Source organism: Tachypleus tridentatus, unplaced genomic scaffold, assembly GCF_004210375.1.
Source record: "Tachypleus tridentatus isolate NWPU-2018 unplaced genomic scaffold, ASM421037v1 Hic_cluster_2, whole genome shotgun sequence".
Classification (NCBI taxonomy): domain Eukaryota; kingdom Metazoa; phylum Arthropoda; class Merostomata; order Xiphosura; family Limulidae; genus Tachypleus; species Tachypleus tridentatus.
Window position 1 is genome coordinate 2,535,248 of NW_027467782.1, and position 24,395 is coordinate 2,559,642.

At 34.1% G+C, this 24,395-nt stretch overlaps 1 protein-coding gene across 2 annotated transcripts in view; it reads right to left on the reverse strand.

Annotated features, from left to right (window-relative positions):
- Positions 1-24,395, reverse strand: part of LOC143243317 (uncharacterized) — a 302,587-nt gene that overhangs the window by 4,834 nt on the left and 273,358 nt on the right. The window contains exon 3 of one of the 2 annotated variants that reach the window (XM_076487161.1): positions 6,634-7,012. The exons of the other annotated variant lie outside the window; for it this stretch is intronic. The gene's annotated coding sequence lies outside the window, so the exon portion shown is untranslated. Of the gene's footprint in view, positions 1-6,633; positions 7,013-24,395 lie in introns of those variants that run through there. 2 annotated transcript variants of the gene reach the window in all.

Sequence of the window (24,395 nt, forward strand, 5' to 3'; positions counted from 1 at the left end):
AACCCCTGTCATATCTTCTTCAAAGGTTTATTCCCAGGTGGTCTGGTATAGAAAGGAGACAGACAGGTCGAGATGCACTGTGTTGGCTAGGATATCACACATTACCATGGGAAAGGTGGACCAACCATCATATCTACAATTAAGGATGTCATCCTCTTTTTAACAGCCAGTTTAGTGAAACATACTGTCAAGATGGGCGAAGACTGTATCTGGTTATGAGCGTTCTCTCACATGTGTTTTCCTCTAAGTTGAGATGTCATATTCCATAGAGATGAATTTGGACACTTTCCGAAGGGTGCTCGTCTAGGTAAATTATACACTGTTTCCTCAACCAAGTCAATGTGAGTTTAGGTAAGATGTAATAATTTCTTGCACTGATACCTCAACTCACACTTCTGGTGCTTCTTTCCTTGGAAGCAGCTGCGAAAGTAGAAGTAGTCACGTTCCTGTTGAAACCTTGGGTAGGTGGAACTAGTGGCGGCAGAAACTGAACGGTAAAGCCATCTTATGAGAAGTTGTATCCAACGGAAATATATTTACGGTGTATGAGAATATTAAGTTTTCATAAATTCACAATCAACGTCCTATAACTTTTCTTTAAAAGATATAAACACTACACATGTCAAGCAAAGCTGAAAATCAACATTACCAAAACTGTATTCAAATTTTATGTGTGTAATATAAATAAATAAATGTGTGTAATATATAAATAACTATAGATAAACGTATTTACTGATCCTTCTGTTTGTAAGTTGAAAAGTAGAATTATTTGATTTTCTTTATGCAAAACACTTACCATCATAACTTATCAGTATGTTTGACCTGTAAAGGCAGATCACAGATATAATGACACATTTAAATGATATAACAGTAATATCGGATTCCATGTAGTCCAAAACATCAATTATGGAAAGGATATTGTTGAAACATTTTACTCAAAAGAGATTCAAAGAGACTATATTCACATGTTCAGATTATTTATTGATACGAATAATTGAAATCATGTATATGTTTTGCAGTAAGATTTTATCAAAACTGTAGGTATGCTGTATAAATAAAATTATCAAAACAACAACTAAAGTCTGAATTCTTTAAACAGTGAACAGACAATTTGATATATTTTCATTACATTGGTTCTTGACCAACATGAGGAATTTCTTTACATTTGTTAATTTAAATACAATCATGTACTGAAAATACAAAGTACTAACTAATTTACATTTTATCATATCTTTGTATAGTTCTACTATTATTAGATAGGATTGTTTAAAAGATTCTAACAAACAAGTTTTTAAATCTTCATAACATGTTTGATCCGACCTGATTTATTCAATACTAAATTATTATTTAACAGATACTGATCAAGAAAACATTTGTACATTTACTAAAATATTAAAATTGTTCATGTATGATGATTTAATACGATCACATTTTATATATTTAGTAGTATGCACAGGGTTCAGAATGTTATATTAAAATAATGTTGAATAAACAAATCAACATCTTGAATATAAGGTTCCAGTGGCACAGTACCAACATTATTTGTAATTTAGTATGTAGTTTGATGTTACTAAGACTTTATCACATTTAAGAAAGTATGTGATGGTCATGAAAAATAATCATGTACATGGATTGTGAAGATGCGTTCAGATGAAGGACTTTCAAGATGGAAATAGTCCTTAAACTTGAATTAAGAAACAAGGCAACACACATCAACATTTTCAACAACTTTCACTAACACTATATTATTGGTATACATTCATTAACACTATATTAGTCCTGTATGGCCAGATGAGAAGTCGCTTGACTCCTAATGTGAGGGTGACGGGTTCAAATCCCTGTCCCACCAAACATTCTTGCCCTTTCAGCCAAGTGACGGCTAATCCCAGTCTTCATGACTAAAAGACTAGGTGAAGAGTTGGCGGCCTTTCACTGCTAAATTAGGAACGGCTAGCGAAGATAACTGTCGTGTGACTTTGAACAAAGTTCAAGCTACACCAAACCAATTAACACAATATCACTGGTAGACTTTATTCTGTAAGGGATATATTCGACTTTATTTTGATATAGTTTTGTTGAAGGGGTGTTTACTATAAGCTACTTTATTAATACCATTTTACGATATTAACACCAATAACAGCTTCGCTTCAGTCACAGTGACACCCATGTTGATGTCTCAGAAGTCACAGTGACACTTGTAGAGGTAACTGAAAGCGGAGCTAGTTTTACTATCTGACATTTTGTGTGTAAATATGACGAGTTTCTGTAACGTTTATTACATACAGGAAAACTTTGTGTTTATAGTTTTGACTGATGATTTACATAAGGTAAAATGTTAGTAATTTGGAATGTCTATGATGAACTCCTATTCCAACCTTGCAACAATAACCACAGACTTAGCTGCCGATACATTAGTTTTGTTGTCAGAGACACAGTTATGGACATTCCAGACACAGAATACCTAGATATTTTCAGTTACCTGGAGTTCATTGCCTCATATTGAAGGTATGAAAAGTTTAGATGTCTTGAAATAGGCTGAGTATCAGATTCGTTCGTTTTGGTAATATAGTCGAAAGTAAAGAACTGGTATAAAATTGTTAAATTGGACCCTGATGTGTTCTATATAATCACCTTTACTTACTTAGCAGTATTTCATGTGTGATGATAGGTGATATCTTTCCTTACCTAAATTAGAGTCAACTTGTTTGTCAGGTTGTTCGATAACGTTTACCACATCTATTAGTGTTAGACCTATATTCTTTGTTTTTGAAATTTCTCTCAAAGCTGCAAAGACTATCTGAGCTAGCCGTCCCTAATTGAGTGGTTTAAGAAACGAGGAAGGCAGCTGGTTATCATCACCCTCCGCCAACTCTTGGGCTACTATTTTATCAATGAGTACTGGGATTGACTCATTTTATAACGCAACCTCGACTGAAAAGGCGAGCATGCTTGTTGTGACAGGGATTCGACCCGTTTTCTTCAGATTACATGTCGAGTACCCTAACCACCTGGATATGCCGGGACGTTAGACCTGGAATCTAGATCTAATTGTTTATCTACACAACGCTTGTATTGTAACGATACGCTACATGTACATTTTTAATTTACAGACCATATACTAGTAAAGTTTTTAATGTGTGATTTTATCCAAATATTCACATTTCGTGTAAAACAAGCACCACCTACAGGTTGGTAAATATACTTACAGTTTCTGAGATAATATAATGTATTGATGATATATGTGTAATTAATTTGTTAAAATGACTCAACACTTACAAAAGTTCTATCTTCATATTGGTGAACTACTAATCCTGTTTGACAATAAAATAGTGAAAACATTAGGACCAACACGGTGATTAACTTACCAGAAGTTCACATATTAACAAAAGTTTATATATTAAGGGTGTATTTCACATGCTACCCTATATATGTAATCATAACTGTGGGCTAGGATGGAGTATTGTTTTAGTTGGGCTTGGTTGGGTTTGTATCAAAAAAATGTCTGTTTTGAAGCTTTTGTGGTTCTAATATTAATATTCGTGATGCTCTCCGATGAAACAGTGGTGCATCTTCAGATGTACATCTCTAAAATCAGTGGTTCGATTCCTCTTGGTAGATGCAGGAGATAGCCCAATATTCATGATAATTTCATTCTCCGAAAGAAAACACTTTAAATACGTTACGAATATGTTTGTAACTACGTCAGTCACAACCACTGTCCTACAGTTGTTTGTATGGGTTGTAGTTCAACTAGAGGGTCAGGACTTGACTGTACGTAGCACGTGCATAACAGGAATATGATGGTGTTACTCACGTGCAGCAGCCATATTATTTTACATGGAGACACCAACAAAGATAACCAAAGGTCAACCCTGTATTTTTCAACCAACAGCATCACAACCAACCAATATTATTACACGATTTAATTCTAAGTATTTAACTGAAAATGGAGTTTCTGTTTTTAATTATTTTGTTATTAGGTCCAATATAGCGGAATAAACAAAGCCGACAAGATGCATGAAGTCACATGCATAACCTTTACAACAGTCTCGTACACGTTACTCTAACACCTACACATAGACGCAAGCCAGTCACAGTGACATCTATAACAGTCTCAGTAATGTTGACATTTATAACGGTCTCACACTAGCCATTGTCACCCATAACAATAGTCAAATCAGCCACACTGACGAATATAATCGTTTCTCAACTGTCATTCTGACACCCAAATCGTCTCACACCAGTTATACTGACATAAATAATCAATCCTAGTTCCACTAATTCACATCGTAGTCTCACAACAGTCACAATGCCTCTAATTTAAACAATAAAACGTAGATTTATTTATTAAAATCTCCCATTTTTCACCATATCTTCATTGCTACTCAAATCAGAAATCAGTACAATATAAAAATACAATATTAGAAACATTGCTTTCCGTGTATCATTTCTGTAGCTGACCAACTGTAGTACAATTAGAAGTAATGTATTGTTGTCTTTTCTTTCCCTCCGTAGCTTCCTAGTTTATCAACACATACTTGATTATTCAATAATTCTCTGTGAAGAAGACACTATATGTATTATTTTTACACTGGTCTGTCTGAAGAAGTACAGAATTTTATTAAAGTTTCATTTTTCAAATGGATTTAAGATTTTATATGTTTTAGTTTGTGTGTTACTAAAATAAAGTCTTGTCCTCTAATTGGAATAAAGCTTCTTGGTGTGGTAATTTTATTTTTATGTAACATTATCTGTCGTACGTTATGCAAGAGCTCTACAAACTTCACCACTACATCACTTACTGGTAAGGTTGGTATCGAACCCTGGATACCTTGTACAATAATAAAGTGGTTTACCTACTGAGCTAACGTACTGGATATTCGATAACTAAGTACAAAGTCATTGGACAGCTTCCTACTCTATGTTATGTATCTATAAATCGTATTTTAGTTGTCTTCTACTCACTATGGTACTTCAACCAATATCCATACAGGTTTTTTAAAATATTTAGTATTTCCGCTACTAATTTATCTTTCTTAATTGCTCAGTACGTAAATCGTTTAAAATACTAAACACAACTATCTGGTCCAATCTATCGGTTAGTTCGTCAACTGTATTTGAGAAATATCAGTTTTGTAAGATTATTCCCCCATCAGCTACCTTATAAATACATCAGCGGTACATCTTTAATACCTTTGAAATTCCAACTGTACTTATATTCAACATCAATGGTTTCAAGCTCTTGATTAACAATAATTTCTCTTTATTAACCATTTTATGATAACTAATTCTGCTGTTCTATCGACGTGGTTTTGTTTGAATTTCACGCAAAGCTAAAGGTGGGCTATCTGCGCTACCCGTCCCTAATTTAGCAGTGTAAGACTAGAGGGAAGGCAGTTAGTCTCGAGTTAGTATCTGTGTGCTCCATTCACCTACTGCATCCTCACTTAAAAATAAATAAGTCGTGTAACAACACGTACTGTCAGTCGAAGTTCCAACAGCTAAGCTAAACCAACCACTCGGCCTACCTCCTCACCGTTACGTGATTGGTGAAGTTTTGGAGGATATTTTGGAGTAAATGACAACAGGTTGATTAAAGTAAAGAAAGAAGTTGAGGTAGAGAAGTTAGTTTAAGGTTATATAAGTAGTGTAAGTAGAAAATAATATTAAATAAGTAACTGTGGCTACTGCTGGCATAGACATCACTACTACCAGAAGGGCTGATGATAATGTGGAAGCTGTACCAGATCCACCCACTCAAGTAGGTTCGTGAGGCACTAGACACTACTACTACCAGAAGGGCTGATGATAATGTGGAAGCTGTGCCAGATCCACCCACTCAAGTAGGTTCGTGAGGCACTAGACACTACAACTACCAGAAGGGCTGATGATAATGTGGAAGCTGTGCCAGATCCATTCACTCAAGTAGGTTCGTGAGGCACTAGACACTACTACTACTACCAGAAGGACTGATAATAATGTGGTGCCAGATCCACCCACTCAAGTAGGTCGCGGGTTCGCATCCCCTTCGCGCCAAACATGCTCGCCCTTTCAGCCGATGACTAGATGCCTTCCGTCTAGTCTTACTCTGCTAAATTAGGGACGACTAGCACAGATAGCTCTCAAAAACAAACAAACAATATATGTATTATAGATAGGCTGATGTAAAAAACAGCCGCAGTAAAGTATACACAAAGAATGTTTATAGAGATACCTTTGAAAGCAAACGATAGAATGTTTAAATTATATAAAATCTTACCCTAATCATTAGCTTTAAGCCATTCATAGCTCTAACTGTATAAAATAGCAACCAATATATTTCAGTGTCAAGTGATCAACGTACTTATGTGGAAATGACAGAAGAAGAAATGCTAAACTGTGTAGAAGGACCCATTAGAGTATGTGACCCTAGTTCAGTAATTTATTCAGCACCCATTATGACTTGAAGTTATGCAATATTAACAAGACTTTCCTATGGTGGAGGTCCATTTTGGGCTGTGCTTTAGCCAGTTTACCTGAACTGAGTCATTATGTGCGGCTCTTAACATTTTATAATATTCCATTTTTCATCTCCAGTCACTAACCTGTCCAAAAATGTGAGTTACGTTCACACGAGTGCAGAGAAGTGCAAATATCCATTCTTGCTCTAAGGTTGGCTTCTATCAGATCATTGGGGACCCATTTTTCAAGTTTTGATACATTTCCAAGTTGTTGCAGATGACAGTGAACTGTTGAATTAATCTTCTGTGTTAGTTCTTCAAATGTTACAGCACAGTCTTCATCAAGTGCAGCCAGCAGCAAGTCATCATTAAACTTAAGCTGTAGTCACCTGATCTAAGCTTCTTAAACTACGTTCAACGTTTACTTTCATTGAGAGACTCCGCACCAAAACACTTTGAATGTTTTTGTGGTTTCTGCTGCACTATTGCTTTTTTTAAACTCATAAAGCATTTTTTGCCTTATGTGCTCCTCAGACACATCCATCTTTATAAGGGTTTATCTGATAAATGATCTGAAAAAGTAGAGTTGTGATAGTTTCTTTTATTTGTCTCAACATTTTTATACACGTCCTACGACATATTTTAGTCATTAAAACCTTCTGAAATGATGATGCACTTTCTGTATTGAAATTTCGGACATCACTTATGAGATGACCTGATAAATTATGAATAATTTTATTTAGTTCATAATGAATAACAGACAATATGTAAATCATGTAGGATTACTTCAAAACAAACATTAAGCTGACTGTGTACAAGATAAAAAGTTTTTCCGTTAGATAAAAAGAGTCCACTGTGAACAAAATCAAACAAATAAGTATTAAAACGATACAAAACACTGCTGTTCTGTATAGTGAAACAATCATTAAGAAACTCTTACTTTACCTGACTTAACATATATAAATATATGGACACATAACTTGTTAGTTGATTTGTTATCTCGGGATACTGATATATATATGGATTTGGTATTTAGTTGAAATTTCAAAGTATAAACATCTGTGATGTAGCGTGTGGTTCAGTTCTTTCTTTATTCAATAAAATTTATTACTGAAGTTGATATGTATATCATTATATATAATTTCCTACGAAATTTATGTTGTAGCTATAGGTTTATGTATTAGTGCACAGTTGGTACAATGTATACAAGGAGGTTGACATCGACACTTGTAATCTCTTCTCTAAAATGTGTCTACTCTGAGTGCATGTTTACAAAATCTTTGACATTTTGTGTTGGTTCGAACATCTGAGAACCAGTTTGAATCAAGTGACAAAGAAACATAATAAGATTTTTCATCTTATTTGCATCATGGCACATTTCAGGCTATATTTGTTTCAAAAGTTGTTACATTTTCCTCCTTAGACCTTCATGAATATCTATGTTTGGATAGTCCATTGTTTTATATTTTTATGTCGCATATTTATCATATAACAAAGTTAAAAAATAGAAGTTAGCTTGCTTATAATAACAAATAAAAATATTATCAATAATAATATTTTATATGGTATATATAGCACAAGTAAAATCAATAAAATTATTTGTAATATTTTATAAAATACTTCACTCACTTATAATCATCATAGAGGGACAAATTTTGACTTTTTAACATAATTGTATGAATATAAATAGCAATCTACACCGCTTCCAAAGTTGAGTTCCATTTGGGACACCCCAATGGTTATTTTTGTCTAAAATAATTAAATTTCGTGTTATCTATAGATAAGATGATAATTTTGAATACATACCCTTTTAGCAGCATGTTCGTTTATTAATGTATTTTCGAGAACAACTGGAAGGATTTGAGAATTCGTTTGACATGAATACTCATGTTATAACATAAAAGTACTGTTAAGTGCATATGTTGTTAATTTATTTCGAGAGTCAATATTTTATTATTGTTTAGTTTTGTTCGTAACATGATATTTACAAGTAATTAATTTGACGGTCAAGCCCAATATTCGTTGTTAAAAGAGTAATTCAAGAGGTGGGATGGTGATAACTTGCTCTCTTCCCTGTAGTCTTACATTGCTAAATTTGGGACGGCTAGCACATATAATCCTCTTGTATGTTTGTATGAAAAACAAAGTAAATCATTTATACCTTCCCAGTGTACGGTAACTTCTGGAAGAATATGCAACATGTGATGATATTCTAAATTTATATATATTATGCAATAGTTTCTTCATGAACAATTGTTAAAGTTTCCGTTAAAAAAGTACAATTGTTATTAATTAATCATAATTATGAGTGACAGAAAAACTAAAAAAGTACTCTATGTTTTCTTTATCTCACGTTACCATTTCATCAATCTCGCTGTTTTGGGCCAAGAATATCTGACCTAAGCGCCTCTAATTATGTTCAGGGATTATCAAGTCCTGTTGGATATGTCTTCGAAACGCTTAGCCTAAAAGACCCTGTATTAACATTCATATTTTCATTTACTATCTTACTATCCTTGCATTAATTTTGTTTTATGTAATATATGTATGAATGTTGTATATTTATCGATTTTAATGAATCAATTAATCAAATGTTTAATCCGTGAGTTGTAAAACATATTTTAAAGTGTTGTCATGTAGCAACAAACTGACCCACAATAATAAAAGTCCGAGGCTTTAGGTTTGTGTGTGACCCCACATATCTGCAAGAGAAAAGAACCTAGAAACTTAAAACTTTGTACACATACAACATGAAGGTATTATTACTTATTCACGTGTGTGCACATCTTTTTAATGAGAAATATAGTGAGAAACTACAAAGTAAAGAAGAGTAACCACCATAACACCAAGAAAAAAGAACCTAAACACCGAGATGTTGCACCCACACTGAAGGTGTGCACCAAGGTATTACTTATCCACGTGTGTACACATCTTTTCAATGAGAAATATAGTGAGAAATTACAAAGTAAAGAAGAGTAACCACCATAACACCAAGAAAAAGAACCTAGACACCGAGATGTTGCACCCAGACTGAAGGTGTGCACCAAGGTATTACTTATCCACGTGTGTCACATCTTTTCAATGAGAAATATAGTGAAATTACAAAGTAAAGAAGAGTAACCACCATAACACTAAGAAAAAGAACCTAGACACCGAGATGTTGCACCCAGACTGAAGGTGTGCACCTAGGTATTACTTATCCACGTGTGTGAAATATAGTGAGAAACTAGAAAGTAAAGAAGAGTAACCACCATAACACCAAGAAAAAAGACCCTAAACACCGAGATGTTGCACCCACACTGAAGGTGTGCACCTAGATATTACTTATCTTCGTGCGTGTGCAAATGTGTGAGAAAATATTTTTATTATGCAAATTAGCGAGAAACCACATATAAAAGAAATGTCAGCGTCGCAGTTAATCAACAGTATTATAAAACTGTTTATAGTAAATGGCATCATTTAGTGTTGAACTTCGGCTTAACGTTGATCTAAAATTACAAGAATTGTTTTCAAGACTAAAATATGTTTTTATAATAAAATGTCATATATAGAATCATTTTAAGCAAGAGATGGCGCTAATGTAGCAATTCGGATTAAAATACACAAACAGTATTTTAGCTCATCTATGTTCGAGATTTAAATAAGTAAGAGATTGTGTAAATTTAAAAATGTGATGTATATTTGACAAAATATTCATGAACCGTGATGACGAGAAAACCCACTTATAGAGAAAATTATATATTTAAAACGGCTGGAATGGATAGAGAAGATACTAATAGAGGAGCGAACAACGTTTCGACCTTCTTTGTGAACCTGACGATGACCGTAAGTTAACATAGTTAACTCGAAATCACATACTGGGTTATTACCGGATTTGATCTGTAAAACGTGCTTTTATGTTTAGCTTTAGCATAAAAAAATGTTTTATTTGTGTTTTGGTTTATGAGAAAATAGTGGGATTGACCGTAACACTATAACGCCCCCACGGGTGAAAGGGCGAGCATGTTTGGCGCGACCGGGATGCGAACACGTTTGGCCATGCCGGGGCGCAGCGAGAAAATTTCCTTATTTGTTGTAAATGAAATGATATGAAGATAACAAGCAGATACGACCTCTATTGCTATTTAGAAGTGAAATCGTAATATATCTGACTCTAATACTTTGAATAATTAAAACATTTAAAATATCCTAAGTTAAAACCGTAAATAAAATGCTAACAACGTTACAAAATTATTTAGGTTTTATTAAATAGCAAGGAAATTATGCGGAAAAATGATTAAAAATATACCTATTCCATCAACTAAAATTCCGTATTAGCTTTGCTTAATTTATGAAATACTAAATATATATATATTCTGGAATATTTTATATAAAATATAAGTTTTCCAAAATCAAAAGGGTGTCGGGAAATTCTTCGATGTATATATATATTTCCTCAAGTTTTATTTTACTATTGTTTTTGCAAATATTATCAAAACACACACATTACCCTGCTAAGTATTTGAGATCTAAATCTCTATTCATACCTTTTTCTAAGTATTTATTCCTCAGATCTCCATTTTGCATTATTTTTCCCTCTGCTTGATATCCAGGACCCTATTCTTCACGTCTTGCTAACTATTTGACAAACGAATCTCTCATCTTCTTTTTCTATATATCTAATATCTACATCTCTATTCTACGTTGTGTAACCCACCACTTTACGCCCACATATCTATGCTTGTTAGTCTTCTTATTTGAATTTCAAAGATATATTCGACATAATTTTATAAAACTCTGGCATCCATATACTTATTTTTTACGTACCTTTTAACTGTTACACATCCATATCTTTATTCTTCACTCCCTTGCCATATATATGATATACAAATCGTCATTCATTATTTTTATTAGGTATTTATAATTCAAAGTTCCATTTTGCATTATCTTACCTACCGCTTGATATCCAGGTCCCAACTCTTCATCGTCTTGCTAACTATTTGACAAACGAATCTCTCTTCTTCACCTTCTATATATCAAATATCGAAATCTCTCTTCTACGTGGTATAACCCACCACTTCCCGCCCACATCTCTATTCTTATTATTCTTGCTACATGAATTTCACAGATATATTCGACATAATTTTATAAAAATCTGGCATCCATATACTTATTTTTCACGTACCTTTAAATGCTTCACATCCATATCTTTATTTTTCACATATCTTTTACTGTGTGACATCCACATCTCTATTCTACATAGCCTTGCTATGTATTTGAGATCTAAATCTCTATTCATACCTTTTTTATGTATTTATTCTTGAAATCTCTCCAAAATAGTGTCATCCAAAACATTATTCTTCATCGTCTTCTAACTATTTCACAAACAAATATCTCTTCTTCTGCTTCTATATATCTAATATCCAAATCACTATTTCACGTTGTATAACCCACCACTTTCCGCCCACATCTCTATTCTTGTTAGTCTTCTTATTTGAATTTCACAGATATATTCGACATAATTTTATAAATATCTGCCATCCATACCTTTATATTTCACATACCTTTTAACTGTGTGACATTTACATCTCCATTCTTCATAGCTTTCCTAAGTATTTGAGATCAAATCTCTGTTCATACCTTTTTCTAAAAATTTATTCCTGAAATCTCCATTTTGCATTATCTTATCCACTGCTTGACATCCAGGACCCTATTCTTCATCGTCTTGCTAACTATTTAACAAACAAATCTCTCTTCTTCACCTTCTATATATATCTAATATCGAAATCTCTGTTCTACGTTGTATAACCCACCACTTCCCTCCCACATCTCTATTCTTGTTAGTCTTTTTATTTGAATTTCACAGATATATTCGACATAATTTTATAAAAATCTGCCATCCATACCTTTATATTTCACATACCTTTTAATTGTGTGACATCCACATCTCCATTCTTCATAGCCTTGCTAAGCATTTGAGATCTAAATCTCTGTTCATACCTTTTTCTAAGTATTTATTCTTCAAATCTCAATTTTGCATTATCGTACACACTGCTTGACATCCAGGACCCTATTCTTCACGTCTTGCTAACTATTTGACAAACGAATCTCTCTTCTTGACCTTCTATATATCTAATATCTACATCTCTATTCTACGTTGTGTAACCCACCACTTTACGCCCACATATCTATTCTTGTTAGTCTTCTTATTTGAATTTCAAAGATATATTCGACATAATTTTATAAAAATCTGGCATCCATATACTTATTTTTTACGTACCTTTTAACTGTTACACTTCCATATCTTTATTCTTCACTCCCTTGCCATGTATATGTGATCCAAATTGTCATTCACCCTTTTTACTAAGTATTTATAACTCAAATTTCGATTTTGAATTATCTTACCCACCACTTGTTATCCAGGTCCCTATTCTTCATCATTTTGTTAACTACTTGACAAACAAATCTCTCTTCTTCATCTTCTATATATCTAATATCGAAATCTCTCTTCTACGTGGTATAACCCACCACTTCCCGCCCACATCTCTATTCTTATTATTCTTGCTACATGAATTTCACAGATATATTCGACATAATTTTATAAAAATCTGGCATCCATATACTTATTTTTCACGTACCTTTAAATGCTTCACATCCATATCTTTATTTTTCACATATCTTTTACTGTGTGACATCCACATCTCTATTCTACATAGCCTTGCTATGTATTTGAGATCTAAATCTCTATTCATACCTTTTTTATGTATTTATTCTTGAAATCTCTCCAAAATAGTGTCATCCAAAACACTATTCTTCATCGTCTTCTAACTATTTCACAAACAAATATCTCTTCTTCTGCTTCTATATATCTAATATCCAAATCACTATTTCACGTTGTATAACCCACCACTTTCCGCCCACATCTCTATTCTTGTTAGTCTTCTTATTTGAATTTCACAGATATATTCGACATAATTTTATAAATATCTGCCATCCATACCTTTATATTTCACATACCTTTTAACTGTGTGACATTTACATCTCCATTCTTCATAGCTTTCCTAAGTATTTGAGATCAAATCTCTGTTCATACCTTTTCTAAAATTTATTCCTGAAATCTCCATTTTGCATTATCTTATCCACTGCTTGACATCCAGGACCCTATTCTTCATCGTCTTGCTAACTATTTAACAAACAAATCTCTCTTCTTCACCTTCTATATATCTAATATCAAATCTCTGTTCTACGTTGTATAACCCACCACTTCCTCCCACATCTCTATTCTTGTTAGTCTTTTTATTTGAATTTCACAGATATATTCGACATAATTTTATAAAATCTGCCATCCATACCTTTATATTTCACATACCTTTTAATTGTGTGACATCCACATCTCCATTCTTCATAGCCTTGCTAAGCATTTGAGATCTAAATCTCTGTTCATACCTTTTTCTAAGTATTTATTCTTCAAATCTCAATTTTGCATTATCGTACACACTGCTTGACATCCAGGACCCTATTCTTCACGTCTTGCTAACTATTTGACAAACGAATCTCTCTTCTTGACCTTCTATATATCTAATATCAAATCTCTCTTCTACGTTGTGTACCACACAACTTCCCGCCCACATCTCTATTTTTGTTAGTTGTCTTATTTGAATTTCATTGATATATTCGACATAATTTTATAAAAATCTGGCATCCATATACTTATTTTTACGTACCTTTTAACTGTTACACTTCCATATCTTTATTCTTCACTCCCTTGCCATGTATATGTGATCCAAATTGTCATTCACTCTTTTTACTAAGTATTTATAACTCAAATTTCGATTTTGAATTATCTTACCCACCACTTGTTATCCAGGTCCCTATTCTTCATCATTTTGTTAACTACTTGACAAACAAATCTCTCTTCTTCATCTTCTATATATCTAATATCAAATCTCTATTCCTCGTTGTATAACCCACCACTTTCCGCCCACATATCTATTCTTGTTAGTCTTCTTTTTTGAATTTCAAAGATATATTCGACATAATTTTATAAAAATCTGGCATCCATATACTTATTTTTCACGTACCTTTAAATGCTTCACATCCATATCTTTATTTTTCCCATACCCTTTAACTGCGTGACATCCACATATCCATTCTTCATAGCCTTGCGAAGTATTTGAGACCTAAATCTCTTTCATACCTTTTTCTAGGTATTTATTCATTCCTCAGACCTCCATTTTGCATTATTTTTCCCTCTGCTTGACATCCAGGACCCTATTCTTCTTCGTCTTGCTAATTATTTCACAAACAAATCTATCTTCTTCTCCTTCTATATATCTAATATCCAAATCTTTATTCCACGTTGTATAACCCACCACTTCCCGCCCACATCTCTTTTCTCGTTAGTCTTCTTATTTGAATTTTACAGATATATTCGAAATAATTTTATAAAAATCTGGTATCCATATATTTATTTTTCAGGTACCTTTTAACTGTTCCATATACATATCTTTATTCTTCACTCACTTGCCATGAATTTGAGATCCAAATCGTCATTCACTCCTTTTACTAAGTATTTATAACTCAAATTTCGATTTTGCATCATCTTACCCACCGCTTGATATCCAGGTCCCTATTCTTCATCGTCTTGCTAACTACTTGACAAACAAATCTCTCTTCTTCATCTTCTATACATCTAATATCCAAATCTCTATTCCTCGTTGTATAACCTACCACTTGCCGCCCAGATCTCTACTCTTGTTAATCTTGCTAATTGAATTTCATAGATATATGTGTCATAATTTTTAAAAAATCTGGCATCCATATATTTATTTTTCACGTACCTTTTAACTGCTCGACATCCATATCTTTATTCTTCATTCCCTTGCTATGTATATGAGATTCCAACCTTCATTCATTTTTTTTACTAAGTATTTATTCCTCAAATCTACATCTTGCATTATCTTACCCACTGCCTGACATCAAGGACCCTATTCTTCATCGTCTTGCTAACTATTTAACAAACAAATCTCGCTTCTTCTCCTTCTATATATCTAATATACAAATCTCTATTCCATGTTGTATAACACTCCACTTCCCACCCAAATCTCTGTTTTTTTTAGTCTTCTTATTTGAATTTCACAGATATAGTCGACATAATTTTATAAACATCTGGCATCCATTTTCTTATTTTTCACGTACCTTTTAACTGTGTGACATTTACATCTCTTCATAGCTTTCCTAAGTATTTCAGGTCTAAATCTCTATTTATACCTTTTCTAACAATTTATTCTTCAAATCTCCATTTTGCATTATCTTACCCACTGCTTAACATCCAGGACTCTATTCTCCATCGTCTTGCTAACTATTTGACAAACGAATCTCTCTTCTTCACCTTCTACATATCTAATATCGAAATATCTGTTCTACGTTGTATAACCCACCATTTCCCGCCCACATATCTATTCTTGTTAGTCTTCTTATTTGAAGTTCACAGATATATTCAACATAATTTTATAAAATCTGGCATATATATACTTATTTTTCACGTACCTTTTAACTGTTCCACATCCATATCTTTATTTTGCACTTTCTTGTCATGTATATGAGATCCAAATCGTCAATCATTCTTTTTTATTAAGAATTTATAACTCAAATTTCCATTTTGCATTATGTTACCCACCGCTTGCCATCCAGGTCCGTATTCTTCATCGTCTTACTAACTATTTCACAAACAAATCTCTCTTTTTCTTCTTCTATATATCTAATATCCAAATCTCTGTTCTACGTTGTGTAACCCACCACATCCCGCCCACATCTTTATTCTTCTTAGTCTTGCTACTTGAATTTCATAAATAAATTAGTTATAATTTATAAAAGTCTGGAATCCATACCTTTATTTTTCACGTACCTTTTAACTTTTCGACATCGATATCTTTATTCTTCATTCCCTTGCTATGTATATGAGATCCCAATCTTCATTCATTCTTCCTACTAAGTATTTATTTTGAAATCTCCATTTTGCATTATCTTACCCTCTGCTTGTCATCCAAAACACTATTCTTCATCGTCTTCTAACTATTTCACAAACAAGTATCTCTTCTTCTGCTTCTATATATCTTTCCAATTTCTTTATCTCTAGGTGTGTAAACATCCTAATAAACCTTTCCAGTATGCTTAATCATGGCCTGTCCAATAAAAGGACTAAAGTTCTGACCAAGGGCCAATTAGAGTTTAGTCCTTTAATTAAGTCACTGGTTAGATTAAAACACGTGTTTCAAAACTAAATAACGATGTATACCAAAAGCAAGAAGAAATCCTCAACAACCGCCAAACTTTAACTTCTTTCAGACAAGTGTAGAGTAGGTTTATCTTTGAACCTTTTTTCTTTTAGTTTTTATATTATTTATACCAGCGTAAAAATCTTGTTCAAAATGAGAGGAAACACTGAAAACCAAATCTATTTTGTATCAAACTGGTGATGTACAAAAGAATTAATAGTAAATATATAAAATTACCTTTTCCAGGAACATGCTACAGGTTGTTCTTGAATGCACTACATATAACTGAATAAATATGATGTATATTGACGCGGCCCGGCATGGCCAGGTGGGTTAAGGCTGCGACTTGTAATCTGAGAGTCGCGAGTTCGCATCCTCATTCGCACCAAACATGCTCGCCCTCAGCCATGGAGGCGTAATAATGTGACTGTCACTCCCACTATTATTTGTTGGTAAAATAGTACCTAATACTTCACAGTGTATAGTGATGACAAGCTGCCTTCCACTGCTAAATTAGGGACGGCTAACACAGATAACAAACGTGTAGTTGTGCACGAAATTCAAAACAAACAAACAAATAAAAACTTATTAAGTTGTGTTAACCTTCTGTGGAATTTATAGTCCTTCCTTGGTGAAACAACGACAAGTTTATCTAAAATTCGGGTTCATTTTGCTACAGTAGACAAAGAAAAATGGCCCAATGTGGTCTTTGTTCTAAAACAATCAAACAAAACCTTTGATTTGTTTCATAACATAGTCATACGATATTAAAATTTTAATCCTAAAGACCTCAAATCCAAGTAGCAAGTTGATTTTAAAGAGTTTCATCATTAAATGAGTTATAAGTAGACTTTACTAGAAAACCATTAGCTGGTTTTATTTACCTATCTATTGACGAGATTGGCTAAAGATAAGAAACAAATACAGGGTGTTCGGAAAGTCACTGTGCACTTATATATTTAGTAACAGACATGTTTCAATATAGAATACAGGAGGTAAATATGAATGACAATTATAAACAATATTGAAAGTGATCCCCATTGGCATCAATACAGGCCTGGATCCTTCTTATTTTGTTTCTAAACACCGCTATCAGTTGCTGGCTTGAAATAGACTGAATAAAATATGATTACAAAACTGCACAGTGACTTTCTGAACACTCTGTAGTACCACAAATTAGGAAATCAAATTAACACCAGGAAAACAAAATGACTACAGATTGAGTTTGGCCGGGAGAGAACAATCGTAGATACACAGGATTGTGGATGGGTACTAAACACTTACATTTTAATGCAGGCTTTGGTTTAAACTGTAATCATTTACCTATCTGGTGTGTTTTGGATCACGAACCTCCATTAGAATATAAACAACATCAGTTTAAAACTTAATTTGAAAAAGCTCATTGGAAAGGAAATGCAAATGTAAACAAATATAAACTTACTGTTTGTGTAAATAATAAAAAATGTAGTATAGCGATTCCTCTCTATATATATTTTGTGTATTTTATATATCATTATTCATTATTTTCAAATGTAATTTCAGGATGAGAATACTTAGCGGAGATCTTTAACTGTTTGTTTTTCAATGTTCCTCTTCACTTGCTTTTCTTCATATGTAGTGAACGTTCATGAGGATATTTTTTGTTATGACGTTCTGAAGAAAGTAGTGTTACTTTTCAGTTGAAATACAAAAGTAAATTATGTATATTTTTAAAATTCGAATAAAAACTTATTTTTCTTTAAAATAAGAAAAACTTTTTTCTTTACAGATCTATGCCTTAAGATGAACATTATTCAACGTATAATGATTAACCCTTACCTTATGTCCGATTTGATAAAAAATCTTCAGCTTACTTAACACAATATTCACCTATACTGCCGAAAGTTCGGAAAACTGTATCTGGATATTTCTTTATACATATAGAGGAATGCCTGATGTTGTTAATTCAAATTTGTTCGAGAAAATATATTTATTATTTGTTGCAGTCCTAACATTTTCGCTTGGCCCGGCATGGCCAAGCGTGTTAAGGCGTGCGACTCGTAATCTGAGGGTCGCGGGTTCGCATCCCCATCACGCCAAACATGCTCACCCTTTCAGCCGTGGGGGCGTCATAATGTGACGGCCAAACCCACTATTCGTTAATAAAATAGTAACCCAAGAGTCGGCGGTGGGTGGTGATGACTAGCTGCCTTCCATCTAGTCTTACACTGCTAAATTAAGGACGGCTAGCTTTGTGCGAAATTCAAAAACAAACAAACATTTTCGCTTTAGGTAATGTATCAAACAGTTCTTTAAAATATTTCTAGTCCTTATAACAAAATAACAAATCTTGTATATTCTTATTATCTGGTATTTATACTATAATTTTTTTTTACTTTCTAACCCAGAAACTAAAGAAAGTCTTAATTTTTCCTCCTTTAGTGTCACAATTCAAAATAAAGGATAAACCCTCTAATTGTATAACGTGGCTTTCCACTGTCGCGCAAGTACCCGTAGATATTTGGGACCACCACTTATTCTATAATAGATACAGCTGTCTGTATAATGCCTTGGCGGACGAATTAGGAACAAGCGGTTTTACCGACTTATCACGTATCAGTTCGTTATATAATAAGAAGACATTGTGAGAAGTATTATCTAAGTCTGACTAGCAGTACGTAGAAAATGTACAATAAATGTAACTTCCAACGAAAATTATATTAAGAGTAAACAATGACAGTTATTTTTCTAGCCTCTAAGTCTCTTCCTCTCGTTTCAAATTGTGTTACTCCAGAAACTTTTATCTTACAAGTGTTGACTTGTTGTCAGGGTAACAAAATCTGGGATCTGTTGTATGTCCTCGATACTAGAGAATGGATTTTTTGTTGAAATGATGTGGGAAATAACATTTTAGTGGTTCCTCTAAACCAAACTATTTTGGGAACTAACAGGAGTGTGACATTCTCCTAGTACGGTTGACTCCCTTTGAATTCAACCATCATTTTGAGATCAGGCAGAAAAAGATGCAATAAAGGAAGGGTGAAAATGTGACAGGTGAGTATCTGTCAGAAATACATTTTCAGTCTAAGATACACAAATCATGTATCTTTGCGCGAAGTTTAAAACAAACAAACGAACCTGTATAAAGGTGAAAGAAAACTTTAAGGAACGGAATACTACAGTTAGAACATCTAGAGTACACTTTGGACTCTGACTTGCGTGAAAAGACTGACAATAACAATATTGCAGATACTTGTAATACGTAAATAGAAAACTAAAGTAATAAAAATGAATCATGACATTTCATTTTCAGCACACTTAGCTTTAAGATAAGTAAAACATTCTTTCAGTTGAATACCAGAAGAACTATTAAAGATATTATGAACCATGCATAGACTGCGAGAAGAGAAAACAAGGCTCTACTTTAGAATAACTGCCCGGCATGGCCGGATAGTTAAGACGCTCGACTCGTAATTCGAGGCTCGTGGATTCGAATACCAGTCACACCAAACATGCTCGCCCTTTCAGCCATGAGGACGTTATGACTGACGGTAAACCCCACTCTTTGTTGATAAAAAAGTATTCCAAGAGTTGGCTGTGGGTGGTGGTAACTAGCTCCTTTCCCTATAGTCTTACACTGTTAGATTATGGACGCCTAGAGCAAGTAAGCATCGTGTAGCTTTGCGCGAAATTCAAAAATAAGGAAGGAAATACAATTGCAATAACTTAAGGAGAATGTCAAGTTTAACTGTGTCTTTTTAGTTACTGCATGTTATACAGTCCCAAAGTTAAAATAGGAAACACTATAAAGCTGGCGAAATTGTGGAAAGAACCATATAGAATCATAAAACAAATAAGCCCAGTCAGGTTAAAGATGGTAAAATGTTATCAACTGCATCAGTATGAATGTTTAACTGATGAAGGATAAACTGACAAACAGGACGAGGATATACAAAATAAACTTTACATTCCCCAGTGACACAGCAGGATATTTGCTGACGTACAACGCGATTTGAGTGTATTGGATTTAGTAATATATCTTATGATATACGATTATGATAATGAAGTTACTGTTTGATGACAGTATTATTGCTTTGAGAAACATTCATTGTGTATGAATTATGTAGTACGTTATATTGACGGCATATAATTTTAAATACGGTTGGTAATATAGATAAATATTATTATCTGACTGATTTAATGAGTTGTAGTTATGAATAAAATATAATATTAATATTATGGTGAAATAGCTAATCGTGAAACTATTATTCGGTCAATATTAGGGTTGGGTTATAGTATGAATCAAATCACTAAATATTTTAGATGGATTAATAATATTGTTGTTCAGTGCAACAAGAAAAGTAAGACACATGGAAGTTTAGTAGTAAAGTTTGTATCGATTATAAAAATTTCTTTAAGAAAGGAAGAACTGATGTATTTTACACTATTTTCAAATTCCTCACGACAAGAAAATAATAATTTTATAAAATTTCATGTAGGATTTACATACAAATAATATGAATAAAAATTGAGCACATCTAATGAATGCGTACCAGAAGTTACATAATAATGCTTGACTATTAAAGGAACATATACGTCAAGTATAAATAAACTAAAATGATATTAAGAAATAACTGTTTACATTATCTATAAACTGACGCCACCTAAGTAGGAAAAAAACCTACACGAAAAGTTTATATTAACTTCAATATAACTCGTAATGAGGCATTAATCGGAACTTTGACGTTTAGAACGAGAGTTACAGGAAAACAGGTTACCAATTATTAAAGGTTTTTTTTTTTTTCAGAGAATCACAATGAGCTTGCAAAAAATCATTCAACCTAGTGTCAGATCTTCATTGGAAGATACATGTGTACACTATTTGGTAAGTCGTAAGAACATTAAAGAATTCTATTTAATAATCAATATTTCTGGGTTAGAAGTCGGTCCCTGAACACGAAGTAAGGAAGTTTTTTGGAATTACTGTCGATTATTCAGCTGACCCAACTGAACCTGAAACTATGATGAAGTTTGTTTATTTGTTTATTTTAATTTCGCGCAAAGCTAAACGAGGGCTATCTGCGCTAGCCCTCCGTAATTTAGCAGTGTAAGATTAGAGGGAAGGCAGCTAGTCATCATCACCCACCGTCAACTCTTTTACCAACGATTAGTGGAATTGACAGTCACATTATAACGTCCCTACGGCTGAAAGGGCGAGCATGTTTGTGTGACGGGAATTCGAACCCGCGACCCTCAGATTACGAGTCGAGTTCCTTAACCACCTGGTCATGCTGGGCCGAATGTATGAAGAGAATATCCTACATTGCCCGATCAAACCGTATATAATTAACTGTTTTGTCTCTCAGAATCGAATAACATAGTTAAAATTTGGAGGTATAATGCCTAGTATTAAATTTTGTCTAAAGAGATTTAAATCAGTGTAATAACCAGGAACGATTTTAAATCTTATGTTTTCTAATTTCAATCGAGCTAGACGGTCTTTGATTCTTAAAGGGAATCACAGTAAAAAAGGTCTAATGTGTAAATTAAAAAGAGTAATGGCCTTTAAAAAACTAAAAACATTACCAAGGTGGACAGTGTTACCATCACCAATAACTTTGTCTAATGCTATAGATAAACCTCAGGACAGAACATGTTTAAAATGGTGCCGTCGTTGAGAGTCGTAACGACGACAAGAAAGTAAAATGTGGCTTAACACTGTCACATAGTGTTACACTGGTGCATCAGTTCCCGATAAAAGAAAACGATGAATTAAAAATTGTGACCAATGCGTAGTCTAGTTAGAACAACTTCCTCTTTCCGATCCCTACTGAGGCAAGACGGCCAAAGTCCAATATAGGGTTTTATTTGGAAATGTTTGTTGTCGCGTTGCTCACTACAAATTACTTAAAAACTGTAAGAAGCAATGGCGGGATAGGATGACCAGAGGATACCCCAATGTTATCCAAAGACAGACCAAATTCATCCAGCTAAAAGCAGCAATGGTAGATCGTTTATTCTGAAAAAAGTAAGGCCCACTGAGGAAGAAAAACACAACTTCAGATGGGATGCTTTGGTGAGGAATGAAGTTTCTAAGCACATAGTAAAGACAGTTCCAAATGGCGGACGTGCAAAGAAGGTTCATGAGACTCTTTGTATAAGCTCTGAACTGGGAAGTACAGGAAACCCTGGTGCAGAGCTGAAGTCTTTGATTATTAATGGGATACAGTATTTTAAAGCCGAGGTCCTAACAGAGCTAGAGACCAGTGATCCATAGTCGAGTTTTGATAGAATAAGAGCACGATATATGTTTAGCATAGAACACTGACCAGCTTCTCAAGTGGTAGAAGAGAGGACACAGAGAATGTTCAGTGCTCTTGTGCATTTGACCCATATCTGCTTGATGTGTGGTATAAAGATCAGCTTACAGTCAAAGAGAAGCCCCAAGAACTTTGTCTCAGGGACACAGTCAATAGTGAGAGGGAGTTGTTTAGTGATGGCATTAATTTTATACTGGAAAGTGTGACACTTAAAACATAGCCTTGAAGGACTCCAAGTTCCTATAGAAAAGAATGAGAAAGTGTCAAACCCACACGAACTTGGAATCTCTTGTCCATTTAATTTGTTTAAATACAAATGGGCAAATGGTCACGTGACCCATATATATGGAGGTCTCGCAAAATGCCATACTCCATGTTGTATCATAAGCCTTCTCAATGTCAAAGAATATTGATACAAGATGTTGTCATTTGAGAAAGGCTTCTCTGATTGATGTTTCAAGTCGAACCAGGTGGTCCACGGTGGAACGCTGTCGTCGGAACCGACACTCTGTGGGCAAGAGGAGGTTGTTTGATTCGAGAAACCAAACAAGACGAGCATTAACTTTCCTCTCTGAGGTCTTACAGAGACAACTCGTCAAAGCAACTGGATGGTAATTTTAAGGAATCTTGGGATCCTTCCCAGGCTTAAAGAAAAGTATGACAATAGCTTGACATCAGGCATCAGGAAAACATTCTTCTGCGAGATCTGGTTAAAACAATCAGAAGAATAGCAAGAGAAGCAGGAGATAGATGGCGCAGCATCTCATAGTGTTTATTATCAGATTCAACTGATGTACTGCCAGACCAACGAAAGGCAAGTTTGAGTCCCACTAGTGTAAAGAGACGATTATAGTCACAGAGAGAATTAGCTCAAAAGGAAAGAGGTGATTGCTCTGTCCGAGTCTTGATGACTAAGAAGGTGGAGGAAGAAGTAGAAGAGCTAGATACCCGGCAAAAGCTTCCTCTAGAGTATCGGTGATGCTCCAGGTATCAGCAAGATCGAGAAGGGGACAGAATATATTGCCCACTGAACCTTTTGAATGTTATCCCCTATGACTTTGGAACTAGTAGTAGAAGATATGCTGGTTGTGAACTTAATCCATGATTCCTTCTGATTTGACGTCTTATCCACTGAGCATGTGCACGGGCCTGGTGGAAAGCGATGCGATTCGAAAGTGTGAAATATCTACAGAAAGTATCCTAGGCCTGTTTTGGAGCCTTTCGTGCCATATGGCAGGCAGAATTCCACCACGGACGAGGATATTGTGGGAAACGTGTCGAGGTTTTAGGAATACATTGAGCATCTGCTTGTATAAAACAGTCAGTTACTTCTGCTACACAGTCATCTATTCATGGCTTACAGAAGATGGCAGGATCGAGTTCTGCGAGAGCAGTGAAAG